Source organism: Mytilus galloprovincialis, chromosome 11 (genome assembly GCF_965363235.1).
Source record: "Mytilus galloprovincialis chromosome 11, xbMytGall1.hap1.1, whole genome shotgun sequence".
Taxonomy (NCBI): domain Eukaryota; kingdom Metazoa; phylum Mollusca; class Bivalvia; order Mytilida; family Mytilidae; genus Mytilus; species Mytilus galloprovincialis.
Genome location: NC_134848.1, coordinates 62,898,293 through 62,916,991, shown reverse-complemented (window position 1 = coordinate 62,916,991; position 18,699 = coordinate 62,898,293). Strand labels below are relative to the sequence as shown.

At 30.7% G+C, this 18,699-nt stretch overlaps 1 long non-coding RNA gene across 1 annotated transcript; it reads right to left on the bottom strand.

Annotated features, from left to right (window-relative positions):
* Positions 1-2,872: 2,872 nt before the first annotated feature.
* LOC143052585 (uncharacterized) lies at positions 2,873-18,603 on the bottom strand. The gene is made up of 4 exons (XR_012971157.1): positions 18,495-18,603; positions 5,412-5,461; positions 4,816-4,875; positions 2,873-4,398 (listed from the first exon to the last, which is right to left on the bottom strand). It is a non-coding gene; the product is annotated as an uncharacterized LOC143052585 (long non-coding RNA).
* Positions 18,604-18,699: the final 96 nt, after the last annotated feature.

Sequence of the window (18,699 nt, the reverse complement as noted above, 5' to 3'; positions counted from 1 at the left end):
TGTGTCTTCTTGAACTATATTTAACAGTTCATCTGTGAAATTTCGTTCACGGGACATAATATCAAATTTGTAAACTATAAAATAGTGTTCCCCTTTGAGAACAATTGTCCCTAGTATTGGACCTAATTTCATGGATGTTTTATAAAAGTATGTCACAAGGGACCATGTTTCATAGTGTAGCTATTTTTTTCTGTCTCTAAAGAAGGGAAATAATTTAGCATTCATTGAAATGTTTTAATCAATTAGTTAAATACTAGTTGAAATTTAAATCAAGACAACACAGATGTAAACAATAATTGAAAGTGGTGAATATAAACAGTTATATGACTTTTTTTGTGATGGTCAATACTCTCCAGAGTTTAATAATAACAAAGAAGATATGTTTTTACCCGTTGAACAGAATAATAATATGAGGAAGGCGCTACCTTAGATGCCAGCTATAATTACCATACCAATAATTAAAAAAGTGAATAATTCTATGTCCCTAAATATTTTTTTGTTTAAAATTTAAAAAAAGGCTGATATTTTTAAGTGACTCTATACTATAAATCTGTAATTGAATTTCTGCAAATCAAGACCCAATGAAGTCGCACCTCAATTCAAATATCAAGGAAGTACCTACAGAATAAGCATGCAAATTGTAAATTTGAAAGCTTTTGTGAAGTTGGAAACTTTTCAGATGGGTCATTTAGAAAGACTTATCTATGTTTCTAACCACTCCAATTTGATATCTAAAACAAGTGAAATAAATGATGATATTGCAACAACCACTACCACAGGCCAAGTAATTGTGCAGGGGTCTGTTGACAATCCTAGGGCTTATTGGTATTGTAGTCTCATCGGGATTAAACTGCACATTTGATTTTGCAAAGACAAAAAGATGCCAGGCAATGCCCTCATTGTAATCTATAGTTGATTTGTAAAATACAAGTTCTTTGTCATATTGTATTTATTAATGTAACAGGGTCGGTTCTTGGATAAAGATATAACAAACTCTGTTTAGGGTTCGAATGATTTATTATACCAGTAGTATAAAATAATTCTGAAATAACAATATCACAATTATAAATAACAGATCTATTATAAAACTCAAGTACCCTAAGTTATACATTATCACATATAATTATGGTACAATACAATGCACTTTAATACTGGGTACTATACAGCGAATACATATTATAGACAATCAGTGAGCTGATGTCACGTGTACTTTTATTTCTAATTGAGATACACTACACAAGAATGTAACCCTTGAGTGTAAATAATGTACTATATAGTGTTTACTGGTTTACTATGTGTACGGTACAATAAATACAATTAATTTAAGAACATTAAAGATATTTTTACTATTATTTAATAGACGTAAAAATGACACTACTACATTAACATATAAATATACACAAATGCTGATATCATAAATTTTGATAATTGATAGAAACAAATACATGTAGATATCCTTGCACATTTTTGTATAACACATACAAATTATCTGTATTTACTGCTAAGTTTATAATAAAATATACACACACAATCACAGACGCCTCTAACCAAATGGAAAGGTAGGGGGAGTCCCTGGTGATTACCCCACCCCTCCTGTTCAAAACCTGTAAACAGTTGAGATCCTCACCCCTTAACCATAAATAGTCTTGTATGGGACAAAAAAAACAAAATCAAATTGAATATAGAGGGAGTCACCCCCACTCCATTGTTTGAGAACTTGTAAATGGTTGAGATCATTGCCCCTAATCCATACATAGTATTCTTGTATGGGATAATAATACAAATCAAATGAAATGTAGGGGAAATCCACAGGGTAACACCCTACTCCCTTCTGTTTAAGAACTTATAAACTGTTGAGATCCCACTCCTTAACCATATATATTCTTGTATTGAACAGTAAAACAAACTAAATAAAATATAGAAATGTAGAGTCCCTCTGGGTTATTGCACCCCTATTGTTTGAGAACTTGTACACAGTTAGGTTCCCCAACTGGAAACCAATATATTCTTGTATTGAACAATTAAAGAAACAAATAAAATAAAGGGGTAGTCCATAAGGTTCACCACACCCCTTCCTGTTTGAAAACTTGTAGACGGTCGAGATCCCATCCCTTAACTTTACACATTATTGTATGGGATAATAAAACAAATCAAATGAAATATAAAAGTCCACAGGGGTCAGCCCCACCTCTCTTTTGGAAAACTTGTAAATGGTCAAGATCCACATTTACCCAAAACATATATATATTTTTGTAAGGGACACTAAAACATATCTACTTAAATAAAAGAGTCCCCTAAGAATCACCCCACCCCACCCTATTTTAATTACTGATGAGAATGTTCTAGGTAAACACCAAATACTCTGAATAAATACATATTTAAAATACTACACAATATACAATGTGCAACCTATTTGAAATACTACACATCTTCAACTTCTTTAAAGTAATACACATTTAAAGTCATATCAAACCTCAAATTAACAAAAAAAATTGATACATATGTTTTTTTATAACAAAATGGATAGTTAACCTAAAAACATTTAACCCTTTCCTCCATAATGACGCCTTTTGACGCCCTTGTAGTGTCTCAGTTCAAAAGTCTTGTCTAAGGATTTTTTTGTATCAGACTTTAAAAAAAAATGTATAAAAAGGATATACATGGAAATATGTAACTAAATTTTAGTGATGAAATATTTGTTTTTGTGATGCATTAATACTTTATACCTCATACATTTTCTTTATTGAAAAAATCTTATGCAAATCAAGTATGTAAAAAAAACTTCCATGGAGGAAAGGGTATGTTTTAAATACATGTGCTCAAACTGCAAATAGTATATGACATTACATACATACATATATATATATATATATATATATATATATATATATATAAGCTAATAGACCCAAAATTTATGTCTAATCTTCTCAATATAGCAAAAAAAAATAAAATCAACTTCTCCAAAAGAAAAGGACACACAATTTGAATTTTCATAACTTAAATGTAACATTTCTTTAAATGTTCTGCACATCAGACTGTTTTTAACATTTTTAAAAAGTTTCAAATTATCTTCCATGTTTACATTTGGATGAATATCAATCAGTATTCCTTGATCTCTTAAATTACAGTAAAAAACAATTCCTAGGGATGAATGATGTAATAAATCTGTATTAAATCCTAAATCTTGGAGAGTACTTTTTATAGTATCTTCAGTCAGTATAACATCAGAACTAACATTAATGGAATGTAAAAAGAAGTCCAATCCATTTTCAATAAAATCAAAATTATACACATTGTTAAATTTATCTTTAAAAAAGGCACTGTCACCATATTCATTAAATTTTAAATTTTCATTATTAAAGGGAATATCATGAATATCATATTTGTAAGTGAATGTTGCATCAGCTGTAATGACCTTTTTTAAATGAGATACAATTTCAGTTACTGGTGCCGGTAATTCATTTAATGGTAGTTTTTTCTCAACAACAGTGATGCCACTTAAAACGGTGAGGGGTAATGGTGTTAAATGAGTCATAATCTCTGAATACTATACAATACAATAAAAATAGTTAATTTACATCTCACCATTAATATTACAATACATAACATAATACAGGAATACATACAATAATATAGAATATTAATGTCATTATAAAAAGAATTATGAGAGACAGGATTAAAATATATATACAAATACAAATATTTTATGGGCACAAACTCAATTACAATAATTGGCAACGGCCATACAACTAGTATACAAATAGTAATAATGCAGCAATTAAACAAATACTACATAAAATATTAATAGGCATATTTGGAACAATAAAATGTGTAGTTTTAAATATATCAATATATACAGGTTAATTTAAAATAGGCTACTGACAGAAGTATATTGTATGACTATGTTATATTGAAAATTAATAATAATAAATATCACTGTACAGCTAGATTAATAAATTTCCTTAAAATATTTTATATTTGCAGTTAACACAAAATGTTTAACGATATAAAAAACGACATCTTATAACTTAAATAAATTTAGAGATTTTAGCACTATAAATAATATTAAAAACTATCACAGTTAAAATAATTTTTAAATTTGCAGATTTTGGCACAACAAATAATAATATTTTATATTTACAGTTAAGACAAAATGTTTAACAATATAAAAAACGACATTTTATAACTTAAATAAATTTGGAGATTTTGGCACTATAAATAATAAAACTATCACAGTTAAAATAATTTTTAAATTAGGAGATTTTGGCACAATAAATAATAATACTATCACAGTTAAAATAAAAAGTTCATCTTAAATCGTCCTGTCTCTAGGCGGAACGTCAAAACACCACATTAAAACTTCACATATGCTCTTCTATCATCTCTATACTACAGGACCTTTAAAAAAGATTTTTTTTAAATAATTAAATATAAATTGTAATTCCTTTTGCCTAAAATCAAAGTCATTGTGTAATAATGGTAATGATGTTTGATCATGGTTATGGCTACTAATTATTTTACTCAAGTCAATTCAAGGCTAGTAATAGTTAGTGTAATTATTAAAGTTGTTTACAATTTTTTTACTTCAACAGCACAGGAAATTTTTAATAGAAACAATTGTCAGTATAGAATCAATATTATGTTAAATTTTTAGTTGCCACAAAACAGAACTGTCAACATATAATCATTTTCTCTCTGTGTTAAAGACCCATTTGTGGTCGTCGGCTGGTATCTGCTCTTTGGTCAAGTTTGTGTCTCTTTGACATACATTTATTTCCCATTTCCATTCTCAAATTTATAACAAAAAGTACTCACCAGTTGAAATATACATAAACTTGATGTAAAATATCCTGACCATTGCAGATTAGTTTAGTTCTACAATTAAAAAAAAAGTAAAATTCGAAATTGCATGGTTAACTATAACACATATTAACTTATCTGAATTGTAATTGCTTTTTAAAAAAAACATAAAAAAACAGGTAAAATCTAAGTACTAAACATCAGATGGTCCGACAAGCACTTGTCTTGGGGAAAAAAAATCTCTATACCTGAAAGTGAGGTTAATGTACAGATATAATTTTTTTCTGGGACAAGTTCATGCAGAATGACTTTTATATTGTAGTGATTCAAATCAGCATACTCTGGTTCATTGTTAAATATTATATTAATACTTGTATTTTACAGTTACATGTATATATAATTTTTATACATGTGTAGGTCATTCTATTCAACTATGTTAGTAATAGTGCAGTGCAAGTGCATGGTGGACACTCTTCTGTAATGTAATCATTTTCTCTCTGCGTTTAAGACCCATTTGTTGCTGTCGGCCGTTATCTGCTCTTTAGTCCAGTTTATGTCTCTTTGATATATTTCTCATTTCCATTCTCAATTTTATAACAAAAAGTACTTACCGGTTGAAATATACATGTAAGTGATGTTACAGTTTCTGCTCAGTTTTATTCTACAATTAAAAAAAAAAGTAAAATTAGAAATTGCATGGTTACTATAACAAATATTAACTTATCTAAATCGGAATTGCTTTTTTAAAACAACATCTAAAATAGGCCAAATCAAAGTACTAAACATCGGATGACATAAAATTCAGGGAATTCAACCTCAACGTTATGAATATTATTATTATAGTGATTTTTCTAATAGATTGGATTTGCGTAGGCATTCATATTTTCACTCAAAAAACGTTAATTCGTCCATGCAGAATTATCTTCCTTGAGATTGCAAACTTTCTTGAGATATTCTTCTGCATATGTGTGCATATATTTTAATTATTTTTTACTTATATGTATATACATAAACAAAAACATTTCAATATAAATAATTTATCTTCTTTAAAGAGTAGCGATGAGTATTCATTGAAATGATTTTAAAACAAGCGATAAGGAATGTAAGTTTGCACTTGATGTTGTGTACGTATTCATCATGTTTATAGATCGGTAAAAAATCCACAACCAAAGTTACATTATGGAAATCTAGGCGATAGCAAATTAAACACCCGAATTATGCCCTCACGGTCGCCTGCTTGTAAAAAATTATAAGGATTTTTTCATTATAACATGTATAATGAATTATGAAGTAACACAATTACATAAAATGTTAGTATTGAATTGAATACCTGTATATTAAAAATAGTCCCGAAATTATATTGAACTGATTTAGGTAATGATATTAATTTACTTAATTAAGTATTAACCTAAATAGTACTGTCAAGCTGCAAGCTTTAATAATTCACATTTCTCAAAAATAGTGTCAGATATTGCAAGATCGCTGACATATAATCAGAACTTTAAATGTGATATGTCTAAAAAATCATATGTGTGTCAATTTCTGTAATGACTAATGTTATATATATATATAACATAATTAAGCCTGATATGCCTTAAACTGTTAAATAGTTTCATGCAATGAAAATACTTCAAATGCGTCTGATGAACAAACTCAAAACAAGAACAAAATAATAATAATAAAAAATGAAGTTAAGGTGGTACCTAACACTACAGGGAGATAACTCTGTAAAATCAGATAAATGTTTTAATCAGTAAAGTAAAGTAAATTATATGTCTTGTCCAATTTTTATTAAAATTAAACAAGCCAAATTAATTTTAGTTAAAGTTTTGGGTACCACCTTAAGTAGAAATACTTAAAAATGTACATTGAATATACAACTTACTGGATAGTGTTTGAAATGGTGAAAGAAAAAAACATTACTAATTTTCTGTTTTAAATGACTTTTTTAACGTGTTTCAGATTTAAGATGATATATATGATATCTTTTCTTTAAAAAAGATGTAACATGAAGGTTTTTATTTACTGAAGGTCAATGTACATTTAGTTGTTGTATTAAAAACTCTAAAAAAACAAACACACACACATCTGTTTTCACTTACTTTATAAATGGTTCATATTGGTGATTATCAATGCAAGCTTTCATTTTGATATCATTAGGGCCTCAAGGTGGGGATTTTTTTAGTTTAAAGTAGTGGCTTTATATTTTATTTATTTTATATGTATTTCTTTTTACATTGACATTGTATATTGTAAACAAATTCAAATCAGATTTTACTGCATTTTCAAAAGATTTTATTTATATCTATTACAATAAGAGAGTACTATAATAAGTTTGATAAGGTTAGCGACTTTCATGTCACCCACCTTATGTTCAATAACTATTTAAACAGATTTATATTTCATTCTATTACAAATTGAGCTTGATTTTTTGTGGCTTAATTTTTTGTATTTTAAGGTAAGGCTACCGTCACACCTATAATTAAAAAAAATGGACTGTAAGATAGGAAGCCCTTTAAATTTAAACAATATATACAGCTAAGAATTTGTAGAATATGTAGATCAATTAAAGAAAAAAAATAATAATTTCAACTTTAGAAAAAAACATAAAAAAAATTCTTATGAACTTTTTTCTCCTATTATTAAAAAAAATAATAAATTTCAGATTACATATACATGTATGTGAAAACAATACAATAAAAATACCAATAATTTACCAAAACAACAACTTCCTGGAATAATTTATCAATTTAAAATTTAACAACCCTTTTAAAATCCCAACTTTCCATATCCTCCTCATCATCTTCCTCTTCCTCAACATCTAAATGTTGACTTGGCATGTCCTTAATGTCATTTATAATGGATTTGCATAAGGCAAAATACCATTTATATGCCAATTCCATATAAGGGTGAACTCCATCATACAAATCCTTGTAAATAAATTTTGAATTTTTTTTTAGGGTTTTATGTGTCCCCCTTCTCTTCATATGAATTTTTATTATGTCCTTATCCCATCTTACAGTCCTAGTACTATTCATTTCATTTATTGAGGAAATAAAAGAATTTACATTCATAACATCTTCTTCAAGGTTTTTTTGTTCGTCATTTATTTGGGCTTGACTAAATGAAGATGAAAAGGCAGAAAAACGTTCATTTTTTTTAAATAGAGAAACCGGGGGAATAGTGGCAAATTTTAAAATAACATTGTAATCTTGAAATTCTATTACAGTTTTTTTAAGTTCAGTCTGCAAATTTTCAACTTTTTCTGACCTTGTTTTAAAATCGTAATTCAAAATGTAACCTCCAGATGGAATATTGGTTTTAGTGGTAAGATTACATATTCCCCCAGCAATCATCACAACTATATTTGAGTCTTCTTCCACTGGAAGGACTTTTATTTTATTTATTAAATTATAACATATTTCAGAAATAGTTTTCCCAGGATAAATCTCTACATGTGTACTCCAGGTTGCAGGAAATGGGTCGTACTGTTCAACATACTCCTGCAAATACTCCCCCCGTGAGTCTGTTCCAATAAGGATATGATGCATTCTAGGGACAAAAATTAAGAATTTTAACCACTAATAATTTTGGAAGTAAGAGTATAATAACCTTTCCTTCATTAAGAAAAACTCAAATATAGGGAATTTCAATAATTAATTGAGCTTAAAAATAAGGTAATTCAATGCAACTGACTTCAGCAATAAACCTGATTCTCTGAGAAAAATTTATGTGTCTTATAATAATGTAGTGTATATATAATAGTTTAAAATTGATTGCCATAACTTTATCAAAAATTAGAAGAACTAATTTAAGATTCGCAATTGTCACATCACTCAACTTAATAAAATGTTATACTGGATGCTCTGGGATCTAAAACTGCAATAAATCTGATGCTTTGACACTGCAAGAAATCTGATGTTCCGATAATTGACCTTTGGTAATGTGGTGTATATATAATAGTATAGAATTAAATAGCTTAGCTTTTACAAAAGAAAATAGGAAAATTTGTTGAGGTTAGCGATTGTCACATCACCGACCTAATAAAATGTTATGTTATACCGGATGCTCTGAGACCTGACACTGCAAGTAATCTGATGCTCAGATAATTGACCTTTGATAATGTGGTCTTATATATAAGAGTCTAGAATTGAATAGCTTAGTTTTTACGAAAAAAAATAGGAAAATTTCTTGAGGTTAGTGATTGTCACATCACCGACTTAATAAAATGTTATATTATACCGGATGCTCTGACACTGCAAGAAATCTGATGCTCCGATAATTGACCTTTGGTAATGTGGTGTATAAATAATAGTATAGAATTAAATAGCTTAGCTTTTACGAAAGAAAATAGGAAAATTTCTTGAGGTTAGCGATTGTCATATCACCGAAGTAATAAAATGTTATGTTATACCGGATGCTCTGAGACCTGACACTGCAAGTAATCTGATGCTCCGATAATTGACCTTTGGTAATGTGGTGTATATATAAGTCTAAAATGGAATAGCTTAGTTTTTACGAAAAAAAGTAGGAAAATTTGTTGAGGTTAGCGATTGTCGCATCACCCACCTTTATAAAATTTTATGTTATTATATACCGGATGATGTAGGACCTGACATATAGTGCAATAAACCTGATGTTTTCAAAAAGGACTCATAAACTCAAATGAAGTGAAATTGATTTGCTGCTGCCATTCCTTTTCCCCCCACATCTATTCAATTTGATGTAAAATTCAATTGACAAAAAAAAAATATTATGTAGATATAAATATCATGTTCATTATTAATTGTAAAAACAACTACATGTATGTAAATTAAGATTTCACAGTACTGGTATGTATTAATTGAGTTATCTCTCTTTGTACCACTGTTTACTTTTCACAACTTTAAATTTAGATACAAGTATAACTTTAAAACAGTGGACATAGTAATCAGAAAATAACTTACATCTATTTTCATGTTTCATTAAAATTATTACCAATATTAAAGGTTTTAAAATGGTAAACTTAACATATATACCATAATCATGATAATATATTTTGTAGAATTTGTTTTTGCTTTTATTGTCCTGAACTTGCATGAAGTATTTGCCACTGGATGTTAAGTAACCTAAATTCAATCCCTATATTTGCTTACAGGTAAAGCATAATTAGCATAAAACCTGTTAAAAGGATATCTAGGTGTATTTAAATGCAAAATAAGTTTTAAAAATGCCGAATATACCATAATGATTATATATACTTTCAAATTCCGTTTTGTCAAAATGTGCAAGTACTAATGAGGTTAGCGATTTTCACATCACCCACCTCATGGTCTTGTAATAAGTGATCAATAAATATAATTAATAATGTGTTAATAAAACATCTCGCCTTGTATAAATGACAAATTTTTACTAAGTTAGTAGCTGCATTGCCTTTTATGGTTTCATAGTACATGTATTAATATAAAATGCACAAAAACTCGTTGGAACACGTTTAAGGTTAGCGATTAGCTCATCACCCATATTATAGTCTTATATTTATAAAATATTGTTTATTTAGAGGAATATGTCAGAGGTTTGTGGCAACAAGTAATAAACCTACTGAGGGGTTTGAATGTCAGTTTATTGAGGAAAAGACAAGTTTCTGTTTAGTTAAATTAGAAGCTGCACTGCCTTATATCATTTCATGGATTGTTGCAATGGGACAGGTTTAAGGTTAGCGACTATCACATCACCCACCTTATATTAATACTGAATAAAATTGGTAATTGAAAAGAAAATGTTTGTAGCAACAAGAAAATAAACCAGATTCATATTTGGATGTCAGTTTATCACTATCAGAATTTCTGCAATAAAAGATAGTAGAAAAAGCTAGATAATAGTTCACATAGATCTGTGTTCCGACCAAGATAACATAAGTGTTCAGATTAAAAAGATTTATATGATACATCTATATTGCTTCATCCAGAACATTTGAATTTAGCAAAAAACAAAGTTAAAGGTTAGCGATTATCATATCACCGACCTTTGTTGACTGTTAATGTTACAAAGTAAGAATTCACTGCAAAATAAGTAAACACATAAATATCCCAGATTCACTTCATACAGAAAGTTTTGAGCTAATCAAGTCAGAAAGAATAAAAAGATTACTACACTGAAAATGTTTATGATTAGAAAAAGTAGATATGGAAGTCCCAAAAAAACTACTTGTACATGTATCAAACAAGAAACAAAGATATACACAATCCGGGTTACCCCATCCACTGTAGGACCTTTAACAATGAAGAAATACAATATCCTATGAAATTTCACTGCTTAAAACCATCAAAATAAGAAAAAGAGATCTTTTACATGTATGGGAGCAATCATTATAATAATTTTCAAAAGAAGCAAAAAGTTTTCTGAAGGTATAATCAGACGATTGCATCTGTTAAGAAATAAGTTGTCTGGCTCAATCATTGCGCGGTAGTAAACGGTTAGCGATTATCATATCACCCACCTTTGTTAACTGTTAATGTTACAAAATAAGAATTCACTGCAATATAAGTAAACACATAAATATCCCAGATTCATTTCATACAGAAAGTTTTTAGCTAATCAAGTCAGAAAGAATAAAAAGATTACTACACTGAAAATGTTTATGATTAGAAAAAGTAGATATATATGGAAATCCCAAAATAACTACTTGTATCAAACAAGAAACAAAGATATACACAATCCAGGTTACCCCATCAACTGTAGGACCTTCAACAATGAAGAAATACAATCTCTTATGAAAATTTCACTGCTTAAAACCATAAAAATAAGAAGAAGAGATCATTTACATGTATGGGAGCAATCATTATAATAATTTTCAAAAGAAGCAAAATGTTTTCAGAAGGTATAATCAGACGATTGCATCTGTTAAGAAATAAGTTGTCTGGCTCAATCATTGAGTGGTAGTAAACGGTTAGCGATTATCATATCACCCACCTTTGTTAACTGTTAATGTTACAAAATAAGAATTCACTGCAATAAAAATACACATAAATATCCCAGATTCATTTCATACAGAAAGTTTTTAGCTAATCAAGTCAGAAAGAATAAAAAGATTACTACACTGAAAATGTTTATGATAAGAAAAAGAAGATATGGAAATCCCAAAATAACTACTTGTATCAAACAAGAAACTAAGATATACACAACACAGGTTACCCCATCAACTGTAGGACCTTCAACAATGAAGAAATACAATCTCTTATGAAAATTTCACTGCTTAAAACCATCAAAATAAGAAGAAGAGATCATTTACATGTATGGGAGCAATCATTATAATAATTTTCAAAAGAGGCAAAAAGTTTTCAGAAAGTATAATCAGACGATTGCATCTGTTAAGAAATAAGTTGTCTCGGCTCAATCATTGCGTGGTAGTAAAAGGTTAGCGATTATCGTATCACCCACCTTTGTTCATTGCATGGCATTCATGATGTTACAAAAAAGAGGACATATATATATACAACCCCATTCATGGTCTATAGGGTCTTTAACAATGAAGAAATACCATATATCTCAACTATGACTGGCTGTTTGATCCAAAGATTTGAACAACTGATTCTCCTGTGTTAAGGGTAAAAGGACTAAATAATGTCACCAAACATTTGAGATTATAACTGTTAGTAGTGAGGTAGATGATTCCTTGCTAAATATCAAGCTGTAGTGGTCAAGTTTCATTTAAAAGAAGTATAATGTTAAGTATCATATATCAATGTGTATTACTGATCATTTTCTGGTCACAGAAAAGGAAAAATTATGAGAGTTGAAAGAAAAAAAGGTTAGCGACTATCATGTCACCCACCTTGTTATATCTTAATTTCATTTCATTCTTCTGATGTTAAATTAAGAAATTGTTCAATAAAATGTAACAGACCTTGATCATTTTCTAAGCTAGCATATTTGTTTTTTGTTTGAATACATAGTTTTGAAATTCGTTCTATTTCATTATTTCTAGCCTTAACTGTAGGTGTAGTCACAACATGACATAGACGGTCTTCATTAACCAACACAGATGGATGCCATGCAAAATCTGGGTCTAGTTTATCATTCCCGGCAGATTTTGCCCTAGACAAAGCAACAAAAAGTGCGCCCGGGGTTCTTGACTCAAAAGCTCTTGTGCCAGGGTTAATAACTATATATGAATTGGGTTCCCCTTTCCCAATTGTCATTCCTTGGCATCTGTGAATTGTTGAAGCCCAACCAAGTCTTAGGGGAATTTGTTTTCTCCTACAACAATAGCAGCTGCAGTCTAATTTTCTTTCAACTGGGACAATAGGAACTAATTTAGGATTCTGTTCTATAAAAGCTGGACCTGTGTAACTGTGAAACTCAACCATTATAGCATCAGGCAAGGAATCATCTGGTCTTTTATCATTCAAGTAAATAATATCTACAATATTACCAATTGCACCATTGAACAGACCAAATGGTACACATAAATTGACAGAAAGCATTACTTTTGCTGATTTACAGAGGTAAAGAGTTTGTTGCAGTCCACCAGCTCTATCGCTTTCTAATGATTTAGAATGAAACCCACTACTAACAGCATTTACCCGAGCAATAGGAAATTGTGTATTTACTTCAATCAATTTTGATTTATTATGTGTCCAAACCTCTTGGTGGGTAGGAAACACAAAAAGTCCATTAGCAGACATTCTTTTCAGTAAATTTTCACCATGTGAATGTTTTAAATTGTGCCACTGAAACATTTGCAACCAATGAGCATGTTCAGATGTAGTTTTGTATTCCCTCAAGGCAAGCAACACATTTTTTAGCTGTTGTTCATTATTTCCTTGGCGAACAATATTTTGCAAATTAACTGCACAATTAAATTCATTCCAAACAAGAACCCCATGAAGTGATGCTGGCATTTTACTGGTTGAATTAAACACAGGAGAATCTAATACAGGTGGTAACTGAACATCATCGCCAAAAAAAACAACTACAGGAAGTCCCCCCCATGACTTTTCAAAATTATCGCCATTCTGCATGCCATATCGACACATAAATTCCATCCAACCAAGTGTAGTTGCACCAATCAGTGACCTTTCATCTACCAAGAGAACTTTAACTCCATCACAGTTACTCTGTAAATTTTCACCTAAAATGCCCTCAGGAGGTTTCATTTCTTGTCCTTTCTTATGTGTAGGAATTTTTAAAAAACTATGCAAGGTGACACCTGATATTATATTTGCACTATTTCCTGTGGGGCATAAAACTTGGACAGATTTATTAGATAAAAAAATATTTCTAATTACTTTAACTAAACATTTAATAAGAAAAGACTTTCCAGAACCAGCTGTACCAGAAACAATCATCCTTAAGGGTTCAAACTGATCAGATTTGTTTATGTAATTCTGAATAGTTTTCATAACTATGTTAAAAGCAAACTTTTGATCATTATTCATTTTCAATACATCAACAAGTGGGATATCTAATTTTTTGTCATTTGTATCAATGTAAGACTGTAGGTTTTGAAGCCAAGAAACACCTAAATCAGGTGGATAAATGAATGTTGGTTGACACCAATTATATTCAGGCCCCCCATTGTCATATTTAAAATCAGTATAAACATCATCATATAGTGGGTTAGGTTGTATTAATTCCATCCATTCTGGCTGCTCACATTGTTCAGCAGTGGCAGGAATATCATCTTCCAGATTATCATCATTGATGTGTTTTCTAGCTTTTTCAATATTGGCTTTTACAAAGTTTGGACAAACATCAGTTTGTAAAAATGATTCCATTTGTTGTACCCAAGAAAGGTTGTCATTTTTAACATCCAAAATTGTCGCCAGTTTGGAGTGTGAAGGAGAAGCATTGTACGACAGTAATTTTCATCAAGTGGCCACGATGCTTGAATATTACATCCAGTTAAAACAGGAACTTTACCACTTTTACAAATGAAATCATAAAAAGATGAAGTATCTTTTTCATTTCTCTGAAGATATCTATCTAAGGGTGTATTTTTTGTAACACAAAGTCCATCACCATTTTTATTCAATAACCTTGAGCCAGACAAACTTACATTTTGAAAAGAATGACTTGATCTATATAAAGGTAGACTTGAAAGTTCATAAGAAGCTTCTACAGCAGAAATATCTCTTTTGACTGTACCAATCAGAAGCTTTGTACAAAGAGACTTAGCTGTTGCACCAGTAGTTTCATCTGCACAATTAACTAAATCATTGAAAAGATCAACCACTGCACCTGTAGGCTGATTACCTTTGCATGCATAACCGCACACATATTTTTCTGTAGCAAGAATATCATCAACAGATGGATTGTCTACATCGCTTTTTGAAACAATTAAAGAAATATCTCCATTGGCCCGCCATCCCTGTGAATGAAATCTGGAATGCTGAACAAGCATTGGATGGTCTCTGGCCATTTCAAGACGTAAAGAGCCATTTTTGTCTTTTACAATGGCAGGAGTCTCTCTTAACTGTTTACCAGGGGATGATTCTGTACCAAATTCCATTCTACATTGTCTTTCTTTGCCCTTTTTTGATGTTAAGCAATAATCTGAACACCTATGTAGGTTAAATCGGTTTGTTAAAAGTAAGTGGTCTTCTAACAATGTTTCTTGTGATAAACTGACATCCATTAATAACTTAATTAGGGGATTTTTGTCATCTGGTGGTAACGGAGCAGTACCTTCAGGAGGGGGCCATAATTTTTTTAAAGAAAGGCCATTTTCATCCTTCCCTGCTGGATGGGAACCCGTTAAACCAAAATGTATTGAAGCCCACTCAGACAAGGTTGCAGCGCATTCTGCATCTGATAAACCTTTTTCAATACATTCATTTATCAAATTATGGGGTTCCCTGTCAGATCTCCAGCAGAGACCATGCCAGTGCACCATTCCCCTAGACTTAGCAAACTCCTGTCTATACCAGTATGTTGTAACACCAAAAGCTGGAGACATAACATCATGAAAATAATCATTTGTCCTGAGGTCAAAATATTTTGCCACAATATGTGTATTTTTTTGAAGGGCTTCAAACAGTTTTGAGCGGTCAGACAAATCTATATCTGTCCCACTGGTTTCTTTTAAATAAAGAGAATGTAATCTTCTCAGTGGTTTAAAATGGTATTCAGCACAACTACCTGTGGTAAAAAAAGCAGGTAGGCCTTTTTTGTCATTTATTTGATATTGTATTAGTGCCCGAAGTTCTTTAGCCCTCTGTGCCCAGTATTGTGAAGTGCCACGTAATGATGCTCCAAAGTATAAAATTTTTTTAGCAAGTGAATTGTCACCCTTTTCAATTTTTTCTCTTAATTCTGAAATAGATAAATGTTGTTCTCCTAGCTTTTGGTGTACAACAAAATTGCTATTTTCAATAGCTCTCTTTCTCATAATCATGTTATGAACCACAAATTTAAAATATGGATGATGAGCAAACCTTCCATCATCATACCAGAGCAATTGTTCTGCCCAATCACACATGGAGGAAACAGTTCTGGGTCTATTCATGTAAAAATCACCTGTACCATAAGGAAATAAACAAGGAAAAGCAAGTGTAAAAAAATGATGTGTTGTAAATTCAGATACTGGTGTGTTTTCCCTAGTTGGCCAAGGTAAAGTAATTGTACCTTTTTTGTTAATTGTAACATCACCATGGGCTGGACCAACAACATCACTCACAATATCTTCTACTTTTTTCCTGATATTAATATGTGGGTCAGGCAAAATTACACTTGAATGTGTAAGACCTTCTACTTCACCGGGGTATGTTTGATCAGGGGCAGGGCCATTGTCAGAAATATGAACAGTATTGGCTTGGTATTCAACTGTTTGTATATCTGACAGTTCTCCATCAAGAGGCAATGCAGCTAACCTTTCATTGCTTATAATAATGTCAAAATAAGCTGAATTGTACTGTTTCAAAAACAAAAGAGCCGTTTGTATTTTTAACCGTCTTACTACAAAATCTTTAGATGTTCCATTTTTGCCCTGCTTCCGTACACGAATAACATTTATTTCTTCAGGCAGTCTTGGAAATATTTTGGCTGGTTCGTTTGCTTCTTGTGGGAAAGTAACACAGTGCCCACCAGAAGCAATACCACCATGACCTAACATGTGAATATTTATACAAGGCGAGATCCTACATATGAGTTGTTGTTCAACAACAGTTAAATCTGCAAGTTCGGATGGAATATGTTTAGGGTCCATATTGTTTTCTGCTGAAAATAATTTTATTGGCGATTTATCTAAATGACAATGCTTACATTCATTTTCTTTGGCCATTTTCATATCAATTTTTCTTTCTTTGCAAATATTACAAAATTTAAAACAATAAGACATTTGTTTAATTTCAAAACTACGAATACAATCCATAACTTTATTAAAATGTTGATTTTCATGAAGAGGTGGTGGATTAGGAATATCTTTTTCATCAATATTTAAAAGTTGTAGCTGTTTTTTAATTTTGTATTGCAAACGACGCTTTCTGTTTGTTAAATCTTTTTTACTTTCTAAGTTAGCTGGGTATTCATATTGTATTCCAAGCTTTCTGCATTTTGTATATATTTGATCAGCAAGAGGATCATACTGATTGTTTAAAGAAAATGTTGAATTAACACCGAGTCTATTTAAAATATTGTTTTCATCAGGTTTTTCATTATCATCTAAGCCTAATGAACCATTAATATTCTCTGATGCTATTTGAATTTTGTGTGGAGAACACGGCTCTGCAGTATAAATATATTGATTATCATCTGAGCCTAATGAACCATTAATATTCATGGGTGCTGTTTGAATTTTGTGGGGAGAACAGGGCTCGGCAGTATAAATGTATTGCTTATCATCTTCTGTTTGTGTTTTTCCTTCATTAATTTCATGTACTGTTTCAGTTTCAGTTTTAGGTAATTTCTTGCTTTTTTGTTTTGTAGCTGATTTTTTAAAGGTACACTTTCTTTTCAAGTTTTTGGTTTTTGGTTGATACTTTTGGTTATTAATATCATTTTGTTGAGGTGTGGTTGCTGTAGCCATATGCATATGTGTTGATTTTTTTAAAGGGTTGAAATGTGCACCTGCTAAATGTATATCTATATTTGGAAGAGTTAAAACACTTTGGTCGGGTTGAAACTGACGCATAAAATATACAGGTGACTGCGGTACCCAAATATTTATATTACATCCAAATAATGTGGCAGCAGCCTGGATTTCACTGGATGAAGCCCACATTTTTCCAAATAACATGCCTTGTATATACTTATCAAGAGTCATGGTTTTATCATGGGTTATTCTGATTCTATCTTGCCATAAAATCCAATTCTGGACAATATGGGAGCATACAATTAACCTATATGAATCAGTCAGACTCAAGTCTCCATTTATAATCAAACTTAAGGAGTGAAAAAAACAGTTTCCATCCCCCGGGACTGTATAAGATAAAAATGGGTCATTATTAATGACAATATTTGTTGAGGGCAGTGAATCTAGGTTTGCCAAATTAAGTTCAGAATCAGCAGAATTTGTTTTGTTTGATTCTGAAAGCTTTTCAGCCTTTTGTGAATTAAAGTAGTCATGGTCAACCAGAGCACCAGATTTAACTACCTCTGCGTAGGATCTACGATTATTGCTTTTAGAGGGTTTTTCTGTGTTCTTATGGCTGGACGGAACTTTAGCATTATACATGTGATCATTCATTATGATTTGTGGTTTGTAAATGCAATACCTGTTATTATTTAGAAATTATACAGCCGCTGTCAGTGACAAGAAGGGAAAGATGAAGCAGACGTTCAAAGTCACGAGAGATAGGTTAAAGGTTACGCGTTCGTCCAAACTTCGGTTATTTCCGAGGTACTATCAAATTTAAATAAACTACGCAAGTTACAATGTTTCATAATTCTTTGTTTGTTTTAACAAATCAAAATTTATGT